The sequence below is a fragment of the Anas platyrhynchos genome, chromosome 13, assembly GCF_047663525.1.
Source record: "Anas platyrhynchos isolate ZD024472 breed Pekin duck chromosome 13, IASCAAS_PekinDuck_T2T, whole genome shotgun sequence".
Taxonomy (NCBI): domain Eukaryota; kingdom Metazoa; phylum Chordata; class Aves; order Anseriformes; family Anatidae; genus Anas; species Anas platyrhynchos.
In genome coordinates, this window is record NC_092599.1 from 8425908 (window position 1) to 8438629 (window position 12722).

The window sequence follows — 12722 nt, forward strand, 5'->3', positions numbered from 1 at the left end:
GCAAAACCAGAAAGTATTGCTATAAAAGCAAATTAAGCTAGAATTCAAACATGAAAAACTTTCTAAAAGTAACTTATGATATTTAGTAGAAGTAGCACTGTTGCACAGCAGATGCTTGCAAATAAGACAAATGTGCATCCAATTTCTACCAAAGTAAATAAGCACTTGCTATAAACAGCTCAGAAATGCAGTTCATACCTGCCCCAAGTTGTCAAACTTATTCTGTTTTTTCCTAACTGAACTCTGTAGTCTCTTCTCCTTGATATACATGTATACCTTCGGTATTCAATACTCTGTGATATAGAACTTAACTTTTTTTTTTTCTCTGCAGAAAAATTACTTCATTCAGCACAAGTAACAGGTATTATTAAATGTGCCAATGTGACATAATGATGACTTCTAATTAAATCCCTATCCTACCCTTCTCTCCTTTAGTTTCTTACCCTAACCAGATTTTTTCTCTGTATTATATGCTGATTGAGCATCTAAAGAACTTTAGCAGAGCATGTTTTTTGAAAAAGATATTGAAGAAAAAAAGACCATTCAGAAAAAAACATACTTAATGTTGCATGTCATGCATGACTAGAGAGTGTGATTTCTTTGCTGTTCAGAAAGAATGTGGTAGGCTTCCTTAGATGGGAGGGAGACCTTCAACACTTAGCTAGAAAGAGAATATCTTCTGTTTCAGTGGTTTGCACTGTTATAGAAAACAGGTGATTTTGGGGCTCTGGACTGAAGTCCTCTTTTAGGGTTGACTGGTGGGAGAGGCTGCTGGCCTCTGCTCTGCTGCTGGTGGTTACTGGTTGTTTGCACTTGCTGTCTAGAGCTGTTCTTAGTCTTGTTTCTTCTTCAGCTTGCATTTGTAATGAAATCATAACATGCAACTCTTGAGCAATTTCTCAGTATCTGACATAGCCTGGATTTGTCCTTTCTCTAATTTTAATGGGCTTTTACTCAATCCTCTACGGGTATGAACTTTTGCTCTGGTTGTGAATGATCCTGCATTCTTCGGTACATATCCTCAGCAGTACACGCCTTTCCCCCCCTTGCCTTCCTGTTGTGATTTTCACATCATTTTGGAATGCTTTGAGTATCTTGTTTACTAAGCTATAAGCAATCTTGATTTGCTATGTGATTTTAGTGATTCTTATTTTCTTTCCTAGTCTGAAGTGAGCGCATGAACAGTCTGGTATGTCAGTTAAAACAGATGTTTTTAATTGATGATAAGAGCATGTTAGCCTCTAAGTAGAAGTTTACAATATGTGGGCAGATGAGTTCTGCTAATTAATTCTAACCAACATACAAGCTCCTTCGAGCCTGGATATATATACATACATACATACATACATATATATATATATATATATATATATATATATATATATATATATATATATATATATATATATATATACACACGTAGCAGCCATTTTCTGATAGGACAAAGAATATCACTAAGAACTTCCAAGTTCTTTGCGTATTTTTTTTTCATGCAACTCCCTATGTTCCATGCAAAGAATCCATGTACTTGTGTTTTTCTTGGTTAAAGTGATTCCTTGAAGGAATATTTCTCTTTTGTGACACTTCTACTTGGTTTATTTTGTATAGGATTACAAAGAGTGTCAGTATTGCTACTTATTCCAACAGAACCAAAAAAAAGTATTATCTCAAGGCTTCCATACTTCAGCAGGCTTGAAAGGAGGAACACAGAACAGAACTAAATACAGCCTCTTGTAATAATTCATGGACTCTTACAAGCATCTGTTTTGGGAACAGTAGATATTTATCAAATGAGACAGATGTCATAACAAACTTGTACATATAAAATTAATCTCCTGAAATCTGATCACTTACAAATGCGTATTAATCTGAAATAGTCTTCCAAATTTTATAGAAATAAGTTGTTCTTGACCTTTTGTGATGTCACCTTGAGAAACCTCCATCGGAATCTTTGTGAAAAATTTTCTTTGACATAATTTTAACAAGATGACAGGAACGTCAGCAGCAGTAACGACAGACCTACTGCATTTTTAAGATAAATGGGAAGGTAATGCTACTTAGACTAGTCTTAGATATATTATTTAAAGGAAGATTGATTTCCTTATACGTATTAATTTTAAAATTAGTCTCCCCTTGAAAGGCCATCAGGAAGGATTTAATGAGTTTTATCAACATTTGTGTGTATGTGAAAAAGAATGGGAAAATCATGATTCAAAAGGACTAAAGGCATTAAAAACATCAGTAATAAACTTTACATTTTGTACCAATAAATTATTTTATTGTGGTTCTCAGGCCTTTGTGATACAGGATGTTCTTGAATAGTATTGAACAATGCAATGGTCTATACTATATTTTTTGTTGTTTTGTCTTGTTCCACAAGAGAATGAGAAGCTATTTGAAGCTTATTTTTGAGACCGTCTCTTCACCTTCCTAAAAGAATATAGAAAATGCTTTTAGGCTGTTATTTCTGTGAAACCCTTAGTTTTGGAATTTCAAATGGTAAAGAAATCATTCCCATTTGAGAGATGGATTTAGTCCATTGCTGCTTTTCCTCTCAAGAAAGTTTTTCTTAGACTGAAGATAGGATGCAAGGCACTGTTGTGATCGTTTCAGGACTGGTTTTCAATTCTAAATTTCCAGCATCAGCTTGAACAAGATCACTATAGGGGTTTGAAAAGCAGAGCATTATTTAAAGAAATTCAAACTGTTTCTTCCATATATAACAATTTGAAATGTGTGCAGGAGTAAAAGCTATCCAAAGCTAAGAAATAAGATGTATTCTAAAGGCCTAAAAGACGCACCTTTTGAATTTTAATGTAGTGGGTTTATGTATCTCATAAGATTACTGGCTTGGAGGTTTGTTTTTTAAAATGGATGGAAATAACTTCTAGACTCTGCCTATGGCTACAGATATGTTAAAATCCTATTTGGTAAATCGATTGCGCTGCTTTGGGTGAAGGCGTGTAAGCGATTCCAGGTTAAGAGTTTGGCTGATTTCCATTGCCATGCCCTGGGCTAAAAATTTTTATCATTCTTTCAAAAAAAAAAAAAAAAAAGTTCTAAAAACAAAACAAAAACAAACAAACAAACAAAAAGCCCTACCAATGTAGATGCAATTTGATTTGTGAATAATTCATTTATCCTTGAACAAGGTAAATGCTAATTATTGGTGAAAAGGCTCACCAGGCAAGATGGCCAGCTATGGGATTATTTTGTTTGTGAATTTAAATACATACCATCTTTAGAAGATGCAAAAAATGTAGGAAGTGTTAAGTGTACTAGGGAAGAAGAATAGCAACATAACGGAATGTATAAGGAAAATTCACTGAACAATAAAATAGATATTTGCAAAACAATTATTTCTGAAAGACATCTGATGTATGACATCATGGAAACACAAAGCTATAGAATTTTGTGTACAGGCAGACAACTCCCTTTGAGAAACCTAAAACATAGAATTATATGGGGAATTACTTCCACTGTATTGAAATGCACATTTTTACTACTTTTGCTTTTCTTATGACAGCATATTTATATTAGAAAAATGTTTTGCTTGCTTCTTCTAAATGCATCTACACCACTGAAACTTCTCGCTTTGGCATAATTATTCCTCCTCAGGAATTACTTTTGTGTAACACTGATTTATATCAGTAAAAAAAACTCTATTTTTATTGGTAGTTTTGAATTAATATGACAGCACTGGATAACATAATTCAGTGTAAAAAATAAATTTAAAGCATTTGCAATTCTGTTGGCAGTTCAGGATAAGGGGAAGTTTGCTGTAATAGTACTGTTAGGATGAATACATCTAAGAACCATTCTGTTGTTTCTGCAGTTTATTCTGGCCACTGATTGTAAAGTGTGCTGTTTGTGTAAAGATAATTTAACCTTTAAAAAATGGTCCCTGTGCTCAGAAGTATGATTATTGTTTGCAGCCTGTTTCTCACAAGGCTGATGTGGTTGGGCTGTGCAGACCTTGTTCTATGTACATACAGATTGTATGAATTATCTGGACATTGGATTCTGGCCGAAATCGCAGTTGAAATCAATTCATCTTCTTAAGCTAGGCTTCTAAGCCTAGTCATGCTAGTACCACATCTTTAATGATAAAGGAAAATATTTCAGGTAAAAGAGGGAAACTGAATTTGGCCCTGAAAGTTAATAAGCATTTAGGAAAACTCATACTCAGCATTGGATGAGTTTGATTAATTTTGGAAAGCTACTTAAAAGTTTTCTCTATCCATGCACTATGCAGTATGAAAAGGTGTATATATATATATATATATTTAAATATTTGTGAAGTCATTCTAGCTTGTGTGAAATGCCTGGCATTTCATTCTTACTTGGCTTGGCTTCGGCTCTGCCAAACCTGCATGTATTATTCCTATAATAATATATTAATGCCTAATATGGATTGTAGATTTTTTGAAAAACTATTGGAATTTATGGGAGATTATATGAAAAGATTATAGGAGCATTTGCTCCAAAGTTCTGAAGGTCAGGATGCTATTTTTGACAGGATCTTTAAGACCTGTAGGAGTACTAGAACAGGCATCTGTTGTTTTCCAGGAAAAACTGAGATCAACCCAGGATAATTTCCTGGGACACTTCAACTGCAACTATTAGACTGTTGTAAGCATACCAGTCATAGACCTGTAAGTGCTTAGGTATCTGCTTAAAAACCATGATGTAATAATTATGTAATAATCATCTCTGAAGCATTTGGACTGAGAGGCATGCTAATTAAAGCACAGAAAAAGAACACGAAGCCTTCAGTGCTCGCCTTACATCACCCAGCCACACTGCAGAAGATGATGTTATGTGCTGTTCGGATAAGCTTTCAGTACAGTAGCAGAACTGCCAGAAGAGGTAATGAGGTTTGCTGAAGATCTTGACAGCAAACTACAGTAAATGACATAGATGGTGTAACATTTCACTGAACGTCTGTCAGTGTGGATACTTCCATGCCAAATGGGTAAAATATTTTTGTCTCATCTTAATTAACAGTAGTGTGTTTCCTTCTTACCAACTTGAGAGAGAAATTTTGAAAGTAGACTTTTGAAGAATTGATTTATTTTTTAAGAATGCCAACCGAATGGGTTAGCTTTGGAGAATTATCAAGCTTCCATTTTTTCAAATGAGCACGCTGCTCTTTAGATTGTAGAAATTCTGATAAATAATTTAGACATTTGTGTATTTAATGGTGTTGCGTACCATGTGGTGTTTTAGGTGTCATATTGATCTCATGAAACTGATTCGCATAGGCTTCTCAAGTTTTTGCTATGAATTCACATATGAAATGTTATAAGATATCCATACTTCTCTTCAAAAATGTCATTTAAGTGTCTGATATTCATCTTTGGCATATTTCGTGGAAAATACAAATAGTAGAGGTCAAAAAAAATAAAGGCAAAATCAACCTTCCTTCAACCTTGACGCTGTAACTCTTGCACAGTTTCTGAGAAAAGCTAATCAGATGTTGGTTTAAGTCTACATGACATGAAAACAAAAGTCTAGCAAAAGTCATAAACACTTTCACCTGCTGTTCTATTTCCATAGAAGTTACAGCAAGCACGATGAACAAGCACAGCAGTTAAAAATACATATACATATAAAAGAAAGGAATCTTACTCTGTGTATTTTACAGAGGAAAATCATGAGGTTTGAGTTTTAGGTGGTGTACCTCTTCAAATGAAGAGATTCAGCTGTTTCAAGAGGGGTTTTGATTGCTTTCAGTTTTGGAGTGGATTGGTGCTCCTAAGGAAGGTCCTGATTCAAACCTGCATTAGGAAAGTTGAGCTGGTTTCTTGATCTCCTGTTGGCTTCCAAAAGCCAGTTCAGGTAGAAGACTTAAAATAGCTATCACTTCTTCACGACATTCTCCTGGCTTATTAGCTTGCTTATGTGAACTGGAAGACCTATATTTCCCCTTTGTTCAGTGTTCTTAGTGTAATGCATTTCTGGTGTAAGAGTAAGGCAGAGCTTAGTAAAGTTTCATGTGTATATACATGTATATCGGGAAACTGAAACAGTTTGTAGTGCATTGCATAGAATCCAGTTACTGAAGAGCAGTTGTTTTCTACAGCACTTTGTTAGCAATTTATAGGAAAAATCCCAGGTCATTCCTGCTCCCCCAGTCTCCTTTCAGCTCATCTTTGCTTATCATATGATCTCTGCTGTTACTCATCTTTGGGATGACTGGTGTGATGGATGTGCAAGGAGTTGAGAGTTATTGCCGGGCTTTATGCTTATTTTGGCTAAATATCATGCTTTCAAACACTTCTTTCTTTTTGAATTATTTTTCAAACTACAAATAACAGCAACAAAAAGGCTCATTAAATAGCTTGAAAATGCATAATACCAGATCCTGCTGACTTGCTACCCACAGGATGTCATTTTCATCTAAAACTAGCTAGGAGTCTTGAGTAAATTACAAAATTTTCTTCTGTATTTTAATTAATATGCTCCGTATTTAATGTGTCTCACCATGGCTTTGCCACGAAATGACCCCTTTTATACACTGTGCTGTTGGTAAAGGAGCTCAGTCCTTCACAGGATGTCTGCCTTAGGAACAAGCTTTTAATGTGCTCATTTTCATTCTGTTACTCATGAGTAATAGACTTCTGAAATATTTTGGTATTTTTAATCATGTGTTGGCCTTTGATTTGTAACGTAGGAAAGGTTTTGTGCTTCGGCTGGTGAGATATGCCACACTACAAAGACACGAGTGTGTTATAAGTGAGACCCAGACTGAGGACCAAAAGAATAAGCATGGCGAATTCTGCATTGCCTTTGTGCAGAGATAATGAGATACATCCACTCCTCACTACTGGAGTGGGATAAGTGGCAAATATGTGATGCAGAAATAACCATCAGGTGTCTGGATAAAGTTAGTGTGGTGTTTAAGGGTGGCTGCAGTGTTGGCTGCTGTGGAAGCATGTTGTGAGGAAGAGTGGTGGCTTTAGTTGATGTAGTGGGGAAAGGGGTGTGAAGAGTTAGAAACCCTTCCATGGGTGGGGAATCAAGCCAGCAGCCTCTGTTCTATGCGAAGTATGGATGCGGTGATTAGTAGTAAACTACAACACATCTGGGTTGAGGGGGGAAAAATGTATGAAGGGTGCTGAAAGCTAAGTTCTGCTTTCAGTGGCTGCTCAAGTACATCATTTGTATCTGTGAAGACTGCTGGCATCAGACCATTGTCCTGACTCTTACAACAAAAAGCTTCTTTTTATATACATATATATATTAGTGGTTTTCTGTTTTTATTGTGGTAAGTTGGCCTCTGTGTGAGGTGGTTATTAAAAGGAAGGTTGGAACTCAAGGTTATCTTAGTGAGGTAAATGGACCTGCTCTTCTCTGTGACTATGTGTTTTCATGTGGGGAAAAAATATAACTAATATGATATTCTGCTCCAGATGCTCAAAGTACTGATTCAGAGGTATTATACCACTGGACATTTCTGAATCTATTTCTAAAGTAAGTGACAAATAATTCAGGGGTGGTGCTAATGTAGTTCAAGTAGTTGAGTAGAATGCCTTTTCTGTGTGCAAATATTGTCTTGCTCAGTAGGTGATAATACTGCTTTTTGCTCACTGATCCTTTTTGCTGCATGTAAACCCAACTATTGTTGCTATAATGATTTTTTTAAAAAAATCAACATAAATTAATGACCTTCATATGAGCTCTCAACATCTTGTTCTGACAATGGATGCTTATTTTTTAATGCATGATATAATTGCCATAATGAGATTATTTTTTAGCATTGTTGCTTGTTCGCTTAATGTATCTTATAAAATACAAGAAGCTTACAATTTCTGCAACATTGATTCACAACAATGACCAGCTTAAAAATGCATTCAGAAGTTGGTTTCCATTTCAATTTGTGCTTCTGTTTTGCCACGACATATGCAACAAACGCTAACAAATCTTTTTTTCATATAATCTGTGCAATTTAAACTGTGGTATTACTTTTTCTTTTGTAACATTTGTTTTAGGTTACTTCAGTGAAATATTAAAATTCAGCTTTTGATGCATTGCAATGAGTGAGTTCCCACTTCAGTAGTCACAAAATTATTTGAATGAGCTTTTGCTTGTCTTTAATATTACAAATAACGTTTCTTCTTTTTTTTTTTCCTAAGTTCTCAAGCACTTATTCAAGCCTTATTTTTTTTAAATCTCTAGGTCTGTACTCATACTGCAAATTAATATTTTGCTTTATGTTTGTGATTGATCATTTGCAATCATGGTCTGTGTTTGCAAACTGCTGAAATGTCCCCAAATACGAGTGAAGTGGGAACATCCCAGGGTTTATGGTTTTTTTTCTGTGTGTTTGTGTGTGTGTGTGTGTGTGTGTGTGTGTGTTTTCCCTCCTCTGTACTGTTTTTGGAAAATCTAGATCTTTACTTTTTGGCATTACATACAGAAATTATAAAAGCCTAGTAACAGTCACTGGGGAGGCTGTCATTTATATTTAAGATAATTGTGGAAGGTGATAAAAGACTTTTTCAAAGATTACATGCCACTGTATGTTTTCTCAGACTACCTACTGACTGCTGATGACAGCTACTTCATTGAGTTTATTGGTTGTAGCCTTTAATACAAGATTTTTAAAGCTATTTATAAATAATATTTATAAATAATTTATGAATGAACCAAATGGTAGCATACCTGTATCTCTGCTTAGTTAGCATTCACGCCTATGGGAACATACTAACTTTGTAAACTTTGAATACTTAAAACCAATCATTATTTAAAATTTGTGCAACAAAGTTCTCTCATACTTCTGTCTCCAAGCCATATATAGAAAGCTACATATATAAATCTCAGGTATATAGAATATAATATAAATATATAAAAATATAAATATATATATTTTATATTTTCTTTTTTCTTCCCCCCCGCCCCGCAGGTATAAACTCCAGTGTATTTATTTGCTTCAGTTACAGATTCATTGGATTCATAAAATGTGAACTCTTCCTCAGCAATTAACCTTGCTGGATCACTGTGGGATGCTTTCCTGTTAGTAGGCTGGGAAGAGTTTATTAGGATTAGATTTAGGTCTATTTTCTAAATGGTTAGTAACTCTTTGCAGCTTATTCATGTATTTAATTTCACATCTCTGTTAAAAGCATAGGATTCAATTAGTGGTATGATTATTTTTTTGGTTGCATTCTGAAATAAGTGTAACTCCCCTTTCTTATTTCCAATCCCCATTCTGAAAACCACCCACCCAAAACAAACCCTAAACTCTCTAGAAGATAACATTACTTTGGAATTTAAGAATCATACAATGTAAGGAGTTACTTTCAGTATCTTCTTTTGAAGATACGTGCAATCACCTGTAGCATATCATCTCTTATTTGCCTATTGCTGCATAGTTGCACTGATGTGGAAATGTATGATGGAAAAGAAATTCAAGATTGTTGCCTTTTTGCTTCGTTGAAAATTATCTAGATTTTTACAAAGCTCTCAGAAAATTATTTGCAGTCCATTTAAGGAAGCTGGCTGAGCTATCAATAGATAAGTCAGGTTTTTGCTCATCTGAGGTGTCCTTGACAGTAAAGAGTATACTAGGCTGAGTTTTCTACTTGAATTTAACAGCTGCAGTTGTTCCAGAGTGAGCACTGAAAAAAAAGTTGCATATTTCTCCACAGATCTCCTTTGCTGAAATGTTAATGAGAGCTGCTGAAGGCATTTGTTTTTGATAATATACAATGATATTTTGATAATGTTGGCTTTAGGGACCGTTTTTTAATCTGAGATTTCTTTACCTAGTCTGTCACAAAATAGCAATTGATGGCATTCCCCAATGAAAAAGGTATTTTTGTGTTAACTCTATTTAGGTGTTACAGGTAATCGGATGTTTTGGAATATCTCTGGTATCAGAAGGTATGGCAGGTATGCAGGAGGGGATGCTCTGTTGAAGTTTGTTATTCCAGTTATCTTCATAAGGATAATGCCAGCTCTTATTTCTGGGTTTGTGGTCAGTGAGAAAAATGACAATGCAACATTTCCCTAGAAATCCTCTGTTTGTGCCCTTTTTTTTTTTTTCTTTTTTTCTTTTAGTGTGAGTGAAATTAACATGGACTTTGAGAAAGAACACTGATTATTTAAAGAATCACTCATGATAAAATATCTCCTTCTGGGAATTTGTGTTCCAGTAGATTAGCATTATTGATCATCCTCTCCTCACATACTCTACAGATGATTTTAGAAATCTGAAACTATTATTCTTTTCTTGTCTAATGTAATTACCAGTACAAGAAATAATCTCATTAGAAGACAACAAGGATGCATTCTAATTGTTCTAATAAGTTATGCTAATGCTTTATGCTTGCAGTCAGGTTTAGTAAGAAATCATTTGACAAAGTGACAGCTTATCTTACAGTGCTAGCAAAATATAACTTCAGTTTTCTCTGCTTGAAACTTACTGGTATTAAAAATTTGAAGCCTTGTATTATTAGATAGGTTTGGACCCCTCAGGTACATTGAAGATTCTTAAAAATTCTCTCCCATACAATATTTATAGTGGCAGTTAACTGTTCTGTGTTAGTTGTCAGGAAACCAATCAATTTAATGACTTGGCCTACACAGTTTTAAAATAGGGCAGTAGGGCAAGAAACACAGTCAAACAGTCAACCACTTCTGAAAGAATTAGTACTGAAATGGTTAATGCTAGCTAAGTCTATCTACTGTGTCTTTTACAAGGCATGTAATTGCACCAGGGAGAAAGTGCACTTGGACAGTGTGCAGATGTTTAATCTCTGTTTAGTTGTTTCCCATCCGTTCCATGGATTAGAGGTGTTCTACTCTGCACTGTAGGACTGTAGAGTTGGATCTCTGTAATAACAAAATGCGTGCCTCTGATGCCACCCATCTGCCTACTAATTGGTCTGACATTACTGAACACATAATTGTATGTTATGTAAGGATCACAAGGTGCCTACAGACTGCCAGGCTGCAAATAATTAACCCAGGACTGAGTTCTTTGCTTAAAATTAGTAAGATCATGCTTATGGCAACATGAGCATGACCATTATATGTTAAAACCACTTGAAACAGAGCAATTGATAGTGTATTCTTCCACCTCGTATCACCCTTTCAGCTGTCTGATGTTTTCAATCTGTTTCCTTCTGCTGACGCAGTATTTCTGGCCATTTAAATCTGATACGTGCTCTGTTTTTCCCCAGGAAGAGATGGAGTACTCATTTCTCACAGTAACTGATGCCTTCATTCACTCTTAATTACATGGAGTACTGAAGGTGGCACTACTTTTTTGTAGTATTATGTCTCTAGGTCTGAGACGAGTGCCTGCTTGATCTATGATTTGTAGCATTAATGGACTCTTTTAATTGTTGGCAAAAAAGGGTAATGAGAACTCAAACTATTCATAAATGCTTTGTTATAATTTAGAAACCTTTTCCCTAGACTTCACTTCGGCTCTTCTATTTATATTTATTTATTTTTTGTTAATGGATCGCAAGGTATAAGTAAATATTTCAGCTAGGTCTGAGCTCTCTAGGCTTTGAAAATATGAAAGAAATAGTTTAGAGTTTTGGGCTGGCAAAGTGAGATGATCTGGATTACCTTTACCGGGTTTGTGAGAGGTTGTTGAGGGAGACAGAAAAGGGTTGGTAGGCGTGATCAGTAGAGAGAGCATAAAGAGACTTTAAGATGACTTAACTTCTCTAATCGCTCTGTGTTCAAACTTTGGACTTTACAGTTTGAATGCCCACCCTGACTGATCAACAAAACAATTTTATTTAAACACTTTTGAAAGTTGTAGGGTGCTAAATTGTAGGGTGGTAATGTCAACAAATAGTTATCCTACACAAGGTTAGTTCCATGAGACAGTTACATGAGACCTATGGGACACAGTTACATATAGAAGGGGTAGAAAGGGATGTAATCTCAATATTAAGCACAAATAATATTGGTAAAAGATGCGTCCATCCTTCTGATGGCTAGATGAAATGGCACTGGGTTACTGCCTGTTCCTATAAGCTATGTGGCATCCTGCTGTTAAGTATTCTTTGTAACTGTGTGCATGAAGAAATACCTTGGCCTTCATTTGCTTAATCTAAAATTCAAATGCTTGTTGCAGTGTGCAACTGCATTAAGAGTACTTAGACAAATTAAATGATTCAGTATGGTAGCTTTGAAAAATCTAATTTCCATGTGGGGCATCATTTTTATTATCTGGCAAGACGACAAAACAGGAATTTTACATTGGCTGCATTTTTGGTAATGTTTATTTTGCATTTGGTTCGCTTTATTGTTAAATGTCAATCCGAACCCAAAACATGGACCTGTTTGTTTAGCTCATAAATGCTTAACTAATGTTACAGATTTTTAGTACACATGCCGATATTTACCTTCTTACTCTGTTCTGACCTTCTCTTTTATGTAGAAGTTACTGTGAGCTCTGCTGGAGCAATAGGTGTATTGATGCAGTTTTAAACAAGGATTTTATCTGTGGTATTTATGTAACTGCTTCTTTAGTGCCATTGCTGTTTTTAACATCATTATATATGTATGACATTTTGAAATACATACATTGTGCATATGGTACCTGGAAGATAACCTTGGTGTATTCAGTTTGTCAGTGACTTATTTTTGTCTGTTTCTTCTGTTGTTGTTACTATTCGTAAACAAGAATAATTTATTCCTTGGAAGAAAAAATTAGCTTATTTTCAGTAATGAAAGCAGCCTTTTGACAACCT

The 12722-nt window shown here is 35.1% G+C and overlaps 1 protein-coding gene across 3 annotated transcripts in view; it reads left to right on the forward strand.

Annotated features, from left to right (window-relative positions):
- Positions 1 to 12722, forward strand: part of FHIT (fragile histidine triad diadenosine triphosphatase) — a 565789-nt gene that overhangs the window by 81219 nt on the left and 471848 nt on the right. The window contains exon 1 of one of the 3 annotated variants that reach the window (XM_013106348.5): positions 343 to 361. The exons of the other annotated variants lie outside the window; for them this stretch is intronic. The gene's annotated coding sequence lies outside the window, so the exon portion shown is untranslated. Of the gene's footprint in view, positions 1 to 342; positions 362 to 12722 lie in introns of those variants that run through there. 3 annotated transcript variants of the gene reach the window in all.